Source organism: Accipiter gentilis, chromosome 17, assembly GCF_929443795.1.
Source record: "Accipiter gentilis chromosome 17, bAccGen1.1, whole genome shotgun sequence".
Taxonomy (NCBI): Eukaryota; Metazoa; Chordata; class Aves; order Accipitriformes; family Accipitridae; genus Astur; species Astur gentilis.
This window is the reverse complement of record NC_064896.1, coordinates 27,829,526-27,842,805: the sequence shown is the minus strand read 5'-3', so window position 1 is coordinate 27,842,805 and position 13,280 is coordinate 27,829,526. Positions and strand designations below refer to the sequence as shown.

The following is a 13,280-nucleotide window of genomic DNA, read 5'->3' as shown; positions in this document are numbered from 1 at the left end:
CTACATTACCATTTTCAAGAGCGTCCCTAGAACTACACATTGTGTTCAAATGTTCTGAAAAAATAAAGCTTATAACACAGTTGAACAAGTCTGACAGTGCACTCAGAAGACATTTAGTGTGCCCATTCACCCCATCGGTACTAACGTGTAAGGAATAGCACCTAAGCATATGGATCTCTATTTGTCTGATTATTTTCAATAAACTAAGGGATGGATCTCTCATCCAAGTGGCAGTACTGACCAACGACAACATTTTGCATTTTACAATGGATATTCTGAGAGCTCTTTTTTCTTTTCTTGCTTTCGTTGTCACAACTAGCGTTGGGGACAAAGCCTTTCAATCTTATTACCAGTGAAATTGGAAAGTATACATAATGAGATCATGCTTGAAAAGTATAGTTTGAGGGCTCTGTGATTTAGCTCTTCTCAAGTGATATGCTGACCTCTGGAGGCCACAGGCAGCTGGTTATAATTATAAATCTTAGCCTAAAATGTATCCCTGTCAGCAAAAGCAAGAAAGCTATGTATCCAGGGAAAATACAGCTATCATCTCCACCTTCAGTGGCTCCTTTGCAAATACTCGGTCGAGATAGAAACGAAGTCTCAATATCCCCGTTAGTTGACACAGCTTGGTGGATGTACCCAGGATGCTAACGCAGGGCGGAGGTGCGCAACCGTTCTTCAGGTCGGGGTGTGGGAGCACATCCATACATGCACCACCAGACGAGGTAGCACCAACAGCTTGGCAGCAGACGCCTTTAAAGCTTTCCAGGTCATCGTGCCCTGCCACGTCATTGCGATGTCCCTCTCAGAGCCCCTTCTCTTTCACCCCCTCTCCTTTCCCCGAAAAAATATACCTCGATAGCACTATCATACAAGCAGGGCAGAGGAGTGCTTATGGCTTCCTGAGCACCTACTACTTCATGGCAAGAAAATGTTGCAGGTGATGGCAATCAGCTATAAAACTGATTTTTCTGTAATCACGTGCTAATGGTGGAGACAAACAGGTATCAAAGGGAGAGTCGTATGCCAGGGAGAGTGGGACTCGGCTCCATCCCGCGGTGCTGCCAGGCGAAGGGTCTCCCAACGAAGACCATGTGTTTCAGATCGCAGGTAACCATCTGCTGATAGTCCTGACTGTTCCAGGGGCAATGGAAGATAAAACGAGCTTCTCTCTGACAAAGCAAGCCATGATTTTCACTTTTCAGAATTGCTATGAAGAGGTTTTGAGATGCATCCTGATCTCGTACAGCATGCTGGTGTAACGGACCGTAAAATAACTGCAATCATGGAGTTATACCAGCATAACGATAGCATCCATGTGGTCAGAATCAACAGGTATCATCACAGGTATGAGTTTTTATACTTGTTCCCTAAACCCCTTCCAGTGAAATTTTTAACCTTAGGCATTGCTGCAGAGCTGGTTTCCATGATTCCACCTCGCAAAGAGCTTTGACTGAAAATTTAGTGTAAGGGGCGTTGTTAACATCTGGGTAGAGGTTAGGTAAGAGTGTCAATAGTTCAGGGAGCCTTTGTGGTTTTGCAGCAATGAGAGCAAGATCCGTGCTTTGTTCCCACCTCAGAAATTATTTCCTGTGTCACTTTTGGCAAGGTAGTTAAATATTCTGCTTCTCAGTTTCCTGCCTGTAAGATGGAGATATTATAATTTATTCTGTAAAATATCATTTAAAACTTCCTAATGGAAATGCACTCATTATTTTGTGTAAGATATCATTTACGCAGGAAAATACACTTTAAAACCTATATGAATGTATTTGTAAAGGAAGGATGCTGCAGGGTCCGCAGTGGATATTCTTATTTTGTTACAAGACCACCAGTTTTATCTAGTCTGTGTAACCTCAGAAAGGGCTTAAGCTGAACTGGAAAATGACAGTTTGTGCCAGAAGAAGAGCCTCCACTTGAGCAGCAGTAGTATTACTCTACCTGTATAGTTACACCGGTCTCTTGGTGGACTTCTCCCTGCCAGATTCCTAACTCTTGCTCTCTGGATCCAGGAGGAGAGAACAGATGTCTCTCAGAATTAGTGTAACCAACACTTCACCTCCGTCCTCATCTCAAGTATGTAAGGGTTCTCTCCTGAAATCACAAGAAAATAAAATGTTCCAAAAACAACAGTGAAAATAAAAGCAAAGATGATTTAAAGTCATAAGCAAAAAGCACAAAAATCTGAATATGATATTCAAAGGCATTGTCCTTTATGTGTTTTCAATATCAGCAGTATTTTAAAAGGCATATCATCCTTCAAGATTTCCCTTCTTTGTCCCCATTATTCAATGTCATGGTAGGAAGATGAGAGCATTACCATCGATATCACTTTTTTAATTCCATGCCCTTGAATAAGGGCAATAAGAATCCTGCATAATAGAGTTTTCAGTGGAGAGAGTAAATGGGAATCGGTTGTTAATTCAATACAGGATACAGAAGCTGTCTCTCCCATCTCTTTTTCTCAAGGTAATACTGTGCCTCCAATTGTCATTATACCCAAGAATCAAATTATTTGAATTCTGGACACATCAGCACAAAACCGAAGACTCCCTGCCAATTTCGTAGCCTGCTTGGAAGAGAACATCAGAGAGCATCACTCATTTATACGACTGCCAGTCTGAGACTGTAAATTCAGAAAACAAGAAGGCCTCAGGTGCTGCACTTTAACATGTCTTTTGGCTCCTGAATCACCCCCCCCCCCTTAGTACCCCCATCACATACAAGGTAACATTTTATCTCTGAAAGGCAAAGCTTTCAAGCATCTGCCAGGGCGAGTGTAGACTCGGTATGGCCTGAATGTGAATTGAAAATGAGACTATTAAGTATATTAATTGATAACAGTCACTTGTGACTTTGAAGGAGATTCATGACACTTGGAAAAATAATCTATAAAGATTGTTGTTGCTCTAAAAAGACAGTGCAGCATCAGCTTATTTCACTTGCAGCAGGTTCATCTCTTTTATAGAGCATACTGCACTGCAGGCAAAGGGAATTTTAATGGACACTGGAAAAAAAAGATCTATTCCTCTGTCCCATGACAAAAAAGAAACCATAAAAAGACACAGAACAGAGAGACTGAGATACGATATCAGAAAACATTTAAGGAACTATAATTAAATTAAGATTCAGAAGTCTGTCAGTGAGATGAAGATTAAACTGGCAGAAAGTTGAACCCCGTTTGAAGCAACTTGTTCCCTCCTGCTGTGGGTCGTTTTGTACCAGGCTAATGAGAAGGCACATCTCTGAAATGTTCCTAATAAACCAGCAGATCTTTGATGGTTAATTAATACACATATTTTGCAGGACTATACCATGTTCTGTTTAACGCTTTTCAAGTGCCTTGCAAGCATTAATGTGTTAATGCATTACTCTTTCCCTTTTTAAGCTACAAGCCTGCCTCCATAGGTGGGGAAACTGAGGCACAAGATGAACGTGACCCGCTTAAAAATCACCAGGTAACTCAGCCAAACTTCTACAAGAGCAGAAGTTAGATCTCTTGGCTTGAGTGTGACCGTTCAACCGCGGACCATTTGGCAACCGCTGACGAAGCAGGTATGGGTACCGCATGGCTTGACCTGTCCAACAGTGGGGATCTCAAATACACTCTGAATGTCGGAGATAAGTCTCAAATAGCATTTTATATGGATACTGTCTATGAACTATGCCTGACAGTGATATACATCCCTCCCGGTGTGACAGACAATCCCGTATATAAAGCTCAGGCCTGTTTGTGGAATCGGGAGTTAACAGCCTGTGGGGACATTTGGGCATGGGTGGTAAAAACCCATGAACTCCTGCTAAAATAAATCCATTTGATGACATCTATGGCTTATTCTTTAAATACAGAGAGCGAGCCACCATTTCACTCTCTGTAGCAATACTCAAGCAATGCTTGAAGCGCCCTTGAGCCCCCTTATCTGTGTTCTTCGCCAACAGCAAAGAGATGATCAAAAAGCTCCTGTAAATTGTTTCTCTATTAAAAAATTAGTTTTCAAATATTTAATTTGGGGGGGGGGGGGAACAGATCATGCATGAAAAACCAATTTAAGATTTTCAGGGAAGAGATTTTTCTTTTTTTTTAATGAAAAGGTTGAATACACTTTTTGCTGAATGCTTCCTGATCATCTCTGCTCTGTCTCTGGCATATTCTGGTTATGTTTATAGATTGGCGTAACGTAGCAAGGCCTGTAACAAAGGGCGAGCAGACTGCAAGAAGTTTGGTTTCTGCGGAGGTGCTGGAATGGGGGGGCAATGAGGGATGCTGTAACAGGAGTGACTGGAGTGGTGGAAAGTAGCCGTTGCTCTGCTGTGTTGGGAGAGGAATAACCTTTTAAAGCCATGACCCAAGGGAACTAACTCCTTTTGTAGCCCAGTAGCTCCGTGCCAGCTACCTTTCATGCAATCCCTGAGATGTTTCCTCTTCAGGGCTGTATCTTCTTGGGTTGGTTGGTAAAAGCTCAGACTAAGAAGCCTATGAAAGAAGCCTGAAAAGCAAGGAAGGGTTTTGTTTTCTTGCTTTGGTTAATCATAGCAGCCCTCTGTCTAAAAGATCAAAAAGTAAAAGCATTTTTCTGTGTGAAAGCTGCCATAAATGTTTGCCAGGCTACTCCTGGCAAAAACCAGATCTGGAAGCAGTGGTGCAGCAGACCAGAAAACCAGCACCTGAGATACAAGCGAGGAGGCAAAAGCCCCTGGATATAACAGCTGAGAGTTTAGAAGACTCTATTTGTAACCGACTGATGATCCTCATATTAGTGAAATACTGTATAATGACTCCTGCTCTCTGTGTGTAGCTTCCACAACATAAGATGTCAGTGACAATGTATTTTCCCTTTCTGTGGCAGTAGATTTGGATGCTTGTTAGTACAGGGAGTAGCTTTTCAACCATGACAGCTGAGCCCTTGACTTCAGTCTCCAGCCTTCTGACTTTTTTAGACCCCCTGATTCTGGGCTGGGATTAGGGGTTTGGTTTTCTTCTCTCCTCAGATACGTGTCTTGCACCTCATATCAGATAACTTTGCCAATGTATTTCACAACAGCTGCGAACTGGTTTTGAGACGCAGATGATGTACTTATTCACATTTATTTTGAAGAGACAATCACAATAAAACTGAAATTCTTCTTCAATAAGACACACAGGCTTCAGTCTGACAATATCCCGAAGCATCTGGACAGCTACCCAAAACAATGCTTAGATATCACGTTGATATCTCATTAAAAAGGTGTAAGACCTGCAATCACCAACCCAAGGATGCTTTGCAACAACAGGAATTTCTCGGTCAGCTCGTAAGACAACTCTCCATCACAACGTAGTTATGTTTTTTTTTGCAGCTGGTAGGTGCACGCCAGTGCCGAACGAGCTGTGGTGCAGTTGCCCTGGAATTCTTGGAGCTGGACCAGCAGTGAGTTTGACCCAACGTGCACGAGAAGCGTGTTGTTCAGCTGATAAGGAAACTGAGAACGTGCATCAGCAAATACAGTTTGTTTATCCCATAATAACTGTTTTTGAGTAGTACAAGCAAAAAGAGGCCGGGTCTGCACTAGACAGATAAGAGCTCTGACCAAAAGGACGACCAAAGGTCGCACCAAGCCTCCTGGAAACTTCAAAAGAGAAGCCTTCGGTGGGAATGGATGACTAAGGGAATTGCAAAGGGCTTCAGGAGTCTTTTATCTTTGTGCTACCTCTTCAAATCCAGCTCAACACTTCAGTCATTTATTGTTGCCATCGTCTGATGAATGTACGCTGGGTTCAGCCCTGTTCCTACTGCACAGGTGTTTGTAGCCAACAAACCCCACCGCGGCGGCCGCGGCTAACTGGCCACCTCATTAACGATCTCAGCTAATAACCTAAAGAAAGAGTGTGTGGAGCTGAAAAGTGAGCTGCTATCTAGTTCGTACAGATGGGTTTTTTAGGTCAGGAAAAACTCAATAGCAGCAGAATTTTCTCTAGGGGTGCCTCATTATTCTTCATGTTCCTCGGGTAAAGAAAGACCTTCTGAGCTCCCGCACAAAACAACCAGGGTCCCAGCACTTTCCATGAGATCCTGAAATATTCCTCCAATCCTTGCTTTCAGCAGGGTCTTTCACACATCCCTTAGCCTGTGAATCGTTGTCAGTGCATCATGAATCACACCCAGTGAAAATGCTGTAACCGCATGAAATTATAAATATTCCTGAAGCTTTATTACTGCCTTTTTTGACCAAATTAGGTTTACAATTGGCAACCTTGGTCTCCTGCAAACTTTGTCAGTGCTATTCTCTGTCAGTGTTAATCCAGCACACACAACTGTGTATGTACACAATGCGAAAGCAGGTATTAGCATTGCTGGCCTGTGTTGAAGGCACCTACTAATTATCCACTGCACTGAATTTCTCTTCTACGCTATCTGCTTAATTTAATGTGTTAGCTCTTGGAGGCAAGAATCATGCCTTTCTATGCTTTTCACACCCTGTAAAATAAGTAAACTTTGTTTTTTACTCTTTCACAGGTTACTGTTTACATTTGTAGCTGTATCTTATGTTTGATTTATGTGAAAGAGGATGATATGAAAGGAAAACCAACTCTGAGCTAAGCAACCTTGGGAAAGAAAAAAACTTGGGTATGCCAGTTTGTGTCAACATGGAATCTTTCATCTGAAGAAAAAAGCCCAGTCTATCAAAATTACTCTCTAAGCAGGATTCCAAACAGTGCAAGCATACATAAATATTTTAGATCCCGTTTGGAGTTACGAAGCTGAGACAAAAAGATTTGATAATACAAAAAGACAAGCCCAAAGTTACAGAGCACCTTGGCTCAGAGCTGTGCCGTGCAAGATAAGGGAAGACCACAGGTGGCTTTTTGACAACCTTGGGCAACCAATGTAGATAAGAGCATCCACGTAGGGCCGTCAGATGATTCCAGATGGACCGGCCACAGTTATATTGCCACAGTTCTCCTTCCCTTCCTCATCTCCGCATCAGCAAGGATCAGAGGCACAAGGACATGAGGCTCAAACTCAGCTTGCCACCTTCCGTGCCAAGGGACCTGCCTGGATTACTGCACCTGCGTACATTGTAGGTCCGGAAGGACGAAAGCTGGGAATAGACTCCAGCTACGGTTTCGTCGAGTTTTTCACTGTAACCACTAGATAAAGTCCATTGGTTGAATTCTTGGTGATTCCTTTGACTTCATTTGACCTTGGAGCTGTCAAGGCTAATTCACCATCATGTGAGAGAGATTCAGGAGAGGCGTTGTTGTTGGCTGGGTCTACGTGGCAGTAACGAGGAAGGGATTTTTTTTTAAAACCGTTGTTTCATTCTGTCAGAAGGCAGCCTGAAGCTGTACTCTGACAGATATCCCATTTGTTACTAAAATGTCCGACAAGCTCCTATGTAATATTTAGTTTATTCACGTACACATTTCACTGAAGTTCTGGCTCTGATCCCTTTAGCTACCTCCCTGTCATCTTTCAAATCTCATCTGAGATTCACTCCTGTGAAGCCTGAAAAAGTGATTTGGTTATCAGTTCATATGTAAATCCCCCACCTTTCAAAGGACTGCTGAACTATCTTTATATTTATGTGATTCACTGGAGTCACTGCATGATCATACAGCTCCCGTTTTTAATTTTCTTCCCTTACTCCTTCCGTACTCGTTATTACAGCCACCCATTGTGTTCTGGTTAATTCTAGATGATCAGATTTCCAAGCAAAGATCATTGCCTAGTTGTTCCTGTGAAGCCCTGACCTTATCGCATCTTTGCTACAGTAAAGAGCAAACCCAATAATAACAGCATAATAACAATACAAATTTTCTGGACCTCAGCTTCTTTCTCACTACCAATTCCCCAAGCTGTCTACTCCCCTCCAGGTCTGAGTTTTGCCCATTTATTATTGTCCATTTAGAGCACCAAGAAGCTGATCTTGTGAAATGTAGACCACCCCCTGACCAAAGATCTTCACGCATTAGGTAAATTTCAAGAGACACTCAGCACCCGGTGGTAAAGATCCCTAGTGTGTCATTTCATTAGATTTTCAATAAGTAAAAATAAATGAAGGATGCTAAAAGCCTCATCATCTTTCAAAGATTAAACATGGGATGTGCGAAGCAATCTGAGAAATTTTCAGCCTGAGGAATACCTCTGATATATTTAGCCATTTGGGCTCTAAGACCGATGATAATGGAAGAAAAACTAGGCTCCATTATTAAAGTGGAAAAGAATCTTTATGTCTAGACTGAGGTGGAAAAATGCCATGATAACTTACCCGTTTCCACAGATGGTGCAGCTGTCAGTTATTTGATGGAGAATGCAAAGCCTGCTATGAGTAAAACATTTAAATACTACGATTTTAAGTGGTTTTTTGTTTGCTTTTGGTTTGTTTTTTTGGGGGGAGGGAGGGCAGGGTGTTTAATTTCTCTTTTGCAAATTTTTTGTTCAGCTTCAGGAACAGATATTTCTCTTTCACTGTGTGTTCTTTGCAAATGTTGGGATATCCACTAGGAAAGTAAAATGACAGCTCTTCGATGCACATTTGAGGAGCCCCTACCCAGTGTGGATAATTAATTTTTATAATTAACTCCTGCAGAACTATAGGCCACTCCATCTCCATCTTCACTGCTGCCTAAGCCCCCGAGTAACACTGGTCCTGGATACACTTACCCATGCTGCAGTCACACTTCTGACCGCCGGCAAGACTGCCGTTAACTCTCAGAAAAGAAAGAAAAGACCTAAAAACCTTGAGAGCTGTGGATGTGGACCTGTTCTCATCCGCTCACTGCGGTGTTAGCGATGGTGGAAATTTAAATGCGAACCCACTTTCCAGACTGTTTAAGCTAATACACCTATTCTGGCGGGGCGGTAGGTAAAAACGAGTATGTAAGTGCTGCAGTAGAGATGACCAGCAGTACTTTACAAAATGTAGTAACTTCATTCCTTGCAAACACGTGCCCACCTCGAACATACGCACACATCAGTTACTCTCACTGATATTGTCTGCCAAACCCACGGTCTCATGGCAAAGTACTTTTCCTGATTTTTTATCTTTTCATGCACTGTTGCAGATCTTCAGAAACCATCCAGCTATGTCCTGGTTTTGGCTGGGGTAGAGTTAATTGTCTTCCTAGTAGCTGGTACGGTGCTATGTTTTGGGTTCAGTATGAGAAGAATGTTGGTAACACACTGATGTTTTCAGTTGTTGCTAAGTAATGTTTAGTCTAAAGTCAAGGATTTTTCAGCTTCTCGTGCCCAGCCAGCGAGAAGGCTGGAGGCGCACAAGAAGCTGGGAGGGGAAACAGCCAGGACAGCTGACCCAAACTGGCCAAAGGGGTATTCCATACCGTGTGATGTCATGCCCAGTATATAAACTGGGGGGTGTGGGGGTGGGAGGAATTGCCACTGGGGAACTAACTGGGCATCGGTCGGCGAGCGGTGAGCAACTGCATTGTGCATCGCTTGCATATTCCAGTCCTTCTATTATTACTGTTGTCATTTTAATATTGGTGTTATTATTATCATTATTAGTTTCTTCATTTCTGTTCTGTTAAACTGTTCTTATCTCAACCCACGAGTTTTACTTTTTTCCCCCCGATTCTCTCTCCTATCCCACCGAGGGAGGGGGGAGTGAGTGAGCAGCTGTGTGGTTAAACCACACATGTAACTTGGCACATACTTTCTGTGATGATTCCCCTTTCTTTAATCCCCAGATTTCCTTGGTGTTGTGAAGATTTGGAGGCATTTATGCTCATTGGCCATTTTGTGCAGGTATAGTTAAAAATTTAAGAGCAGTTACGAACTTTTGAAAGGCGATGCTACAAATTGCCCCTTTTTTGAATGGAAGATGATCGTTGTGATACGTGATTATCAAATCTGATAACTTTGTAAATTGTTACATGTTTTCTGCTTCCTTAGCAAAATCATGAAGACACCTTTCTAATTCTTTTTGTATTTCCTTCTGTTACAATTTCTACTTTGTTCTCAAATCTTGATTATTTGGCTTCCTTTCCACCCACTGACTTATTTTATTTAAAAAAGTCCATAAGTGTTTTAATTGTTCAGGGTAATACATGCTTTATGTTATGCACAAAGGGCAACATATACAGGAAAAATATGAGGTATGAATACTTTTTAGTCTGTCTGCTCTTGGTTTTCCGATTTTTTTCAGTCTGTATGACATTTCATACTGCTCTGATAGGCAAATGTTACTTAATACTGTGGGCTGTCATTCAGAAAGCAAAGGAAAATTCAGACAATGGCGTTGCATTATACCAATAATAGAGGAATTTAAACACTAAAATAGGAGCAAACAGCAAATGAGAAAGAAAGGTAAAGAAGCAATTTGAGAAAGAAAGAAATACAAAGTGTAGTTTGTACAATTTTATAAATATCTAACTTGGCTGTTTGAGGGACAAAATCCTCCCCAAAATACACATGCATTACATGGAAGTCATCTCATGTCAATTTACAGGGAATTAAGATCAAATCAAACGGAGCACAATAGGAGCCGAGCAAGATGGATTCAGCCATTGAAACAACATGAAAGAGTTCAAGCAGGTTTTCAGAATGAAAACAGAAAGTGTCACAAAGGAAGAGAAGTCCCCTCAAGACAATATTAGAAAATTAAACAGTAAATGTTCACTATTTGCAAAAAAAAGGGTAACAATTGACAATTAACAACCAATGCAAGGCTTAGAATTACACAAATACTAGAAGCAATCTATCCAGGCTTTGGATCTATCTTTTGGCAAAACCTGACAGAAATAAAGAATTATGCAGCTCTCTCAGCTCTGCATTGTTAGATTTTCATGGACCGCAAAACCAAGAACACAAATACAAGTAATAGCATTTTAGTAACATCTTAAATATACTTTTACTATTGCATTTTCTTCTCTACAGGGAACTTTACAATTATACAAATTATAAAGGACAAAAAAATCTCCCCAACAGCTAGCAAAGACACAGTCATAGAACCATTAGCTTGTTCCTTTTCAGTTCTTATTTGAGTGGTGTTGCTAGGACAATGAACTGTTTCAATAACATACTACTGGTATCTGAAAAAAGAAGAGAGAAAAAAGGATTACTAGTGTAAAATCATTCAGTAGAAACAATTCCTTCTTTCGAAAAAGAATATTTAACTCACTAAAAGTGAGTGACAAAAAAAGAGTAGTTTCTATTTTTTTCTGCAGCTGTCACATATCGTCTGATTTTTTCCATATAAAATGTGATCTATTTAATATTTATCTGCCTCAGAGGATGTTTGTGAAGCTTAATTCACCATTTGTGAAATGCTTTGGGACTCTTAGTTTTACAGGACTATCGCATTATAAATTAATTATTTTTGTGACTATATTATCTAATAGTTTTGCTGAGCAAACAGATTTTGCTTGTTGAGCTTGAAATGTTTCACCTGCAACATGTCAGGTTTGACACGCTTTCACTCAACTCGAGATTTTTGCGGACTAGCTGATGGTCGGAAGCTGTCGGGTCTGTGGCTGACAGGACGTGGCCATGGGTTTGGGTTTCAGAGGTTCCAGCTGCGACAACGCTTGGCAATGCAGCCAAGTGTCTGAGACAGTGGGCTTTTTCACACAGACCTGGGAGCTGAGTCGCACAAGACCTTAGGTTTGCAAAAATTTCCGGATTCCAATTGCAAAGCCAGGACTCAAAATCCTCCTTGAAGGTCCTAGAGGAAATCAGTTCTAGGGACAGTGCTCTGGAAAAGGTGTTTTTCTGAAATGATTTAAAAAATGAAAATACGCTTTCTCTGAAAACGTATTTCTTTTCAATAAAATGTGGAAGAAGCTTAAAAAAGATCTGGTATTTGCATATACCCTTAAGACGCAACACATTTTCTTAATGATATTCATCTCAGTAAGTTTATTTTCACATCTATGTGTATCATTACCTTTTTAATTTCAGTCCTAGAGGATTCTAATCATCCATTAGAATCAGCCTATAGAGGCTGATTATATAAGCAGGTTTGTATTTGTCTAGTCAGTACTATTGTAACATTAGCTCTCACCCCTGAGGTGAACAGAAAACTACAAAGCAATTGCAAGCCATCTGATATTGGAAGTAGTCAGTGCTCTCATCTTCCAGGGATGTCCGCGCTCTGATCCTACCAGCTCATACCCACGTGAAGATTCGGTGGTCCAAGTATTCCAGCTGAACACAAATTATTTTTCTGTTTCAGGAAAGAAAATTTAGAAGCATGACTTCTTGATACTCTTTAAAAGCAAAAGCGGAGCTTCGTGCGCACTTCTAAGTCCCAGACTGCCCGAAATGTTGACAAGGCGGGCTCCAGCCAGCGGCCTAACCCTCAGAGCGAGATGCCATCTGGGATATTTTGGGGTACCAGGGTCACCTCCCCAGCCCTCACAGCTTGGCCACCCACCGCCGAGGCCCGCGTTGACCATGGGGGCCCCCCTCTGAGACAACCGTCCCTACGGGACGCGTTTCACCGCCGAGATGGCACTGTGTGTGGGGTGGGTGCTGGAGATGGCCGCTCGGGGTGATAGCCTATTTCCATACATTCTGGATGGGTTTTAATATGTTGTACCAGCCGTGGAAACTGGTTTGCTGCTAGGTGATTGTAAAAGTGAGATTTGGTAAATAGTTATTAGAAATCTTATGCTAACACTGTGGTTGAAACAATAGACAAAAGCGTAGCCGAGCATTTAACTAGTAGAGGTAGTTACTCATGAGTTTTGCAGTTTTTCGCTCTTATGACTCGATGTTCCTTGTACGCTAGATGAGAACAACGTTGAGACGGACCGCGTGTGACTGAAACGGCGTTAAGCTTCAAAATCAAAGAACAGGGAAACGGCGTTCAGCTTCAAGATCAAAGACCGAGGACAAGAATAAAGACTTTGAGGACAAGAATAAAGACTTCGAGGACAAGAATCAAGACTTTGAGGACAAGCCGACAAGAACTTCAAATGGGTCGGTGGTCGCAAAAGCAGCCCTTCGGCTCAGATGGATCCTTCGTTTCACATGATCGGGTGTAGGCAGCACTAAGATAATCAGTTACGTTTTTGTGTATATGTGTCCTAATCTGATTAATATGCAATTAGTTATTCTATATAACCTGCCTGTGCTAAAGCTGCGGCGTGCGCTCTGGGCGCAACTATCCCCCGTGCCTCCAGCGCTTTAATGAGGAACGCCTGCTTTCTAAAAACTCCAAAACGAGTCTCAGAGAGTTTCTTCGACCGGCTTTTCGCCATCGTGGGGGGGTGACACACACACATACACACGACTCGGCCTACCCCAAGGCCTGTCTCCGTGTGTGTGTGTCCCCCC

General features: G+C 41.9%; 2 long non-coding RNA genes across 2 annotated transcripts; both read left to right on the top strand.

Annotated features, from left to right (window-relative positions):
• Positions 1-3,397: 3,397 nt before the first annotated feature.
• LOC126046857 (uncharacterized) lies at positions 3,398-8,290 on the top strand. Its single transcript, XR_007508454.1, has 3 exons — positions 3,398-3,558; positions 5,338-5,986; positions 6,495-8,290. It is a non-coding gene; the product is annotated as an uncharacterized LOC126046857 (long non-coding RNA).
• Positions 8,291-9,380: 1,090 nt separating this feature from the next.
• Positions 9,381-13,257, top strand: LOC126046856 (uncharacterized). Its single transcript, XR_007508453.1, has 3 exons — positions 9,381-9,413; positions 9,689-9,746; positions 12,733-13,257. It is a non-coding gene; the product is annotated as an uncharacterized LOC126046856 (long non-coding RNA).
• Positions 13,258-13,280: the final 23 nt, after the last annotated feature.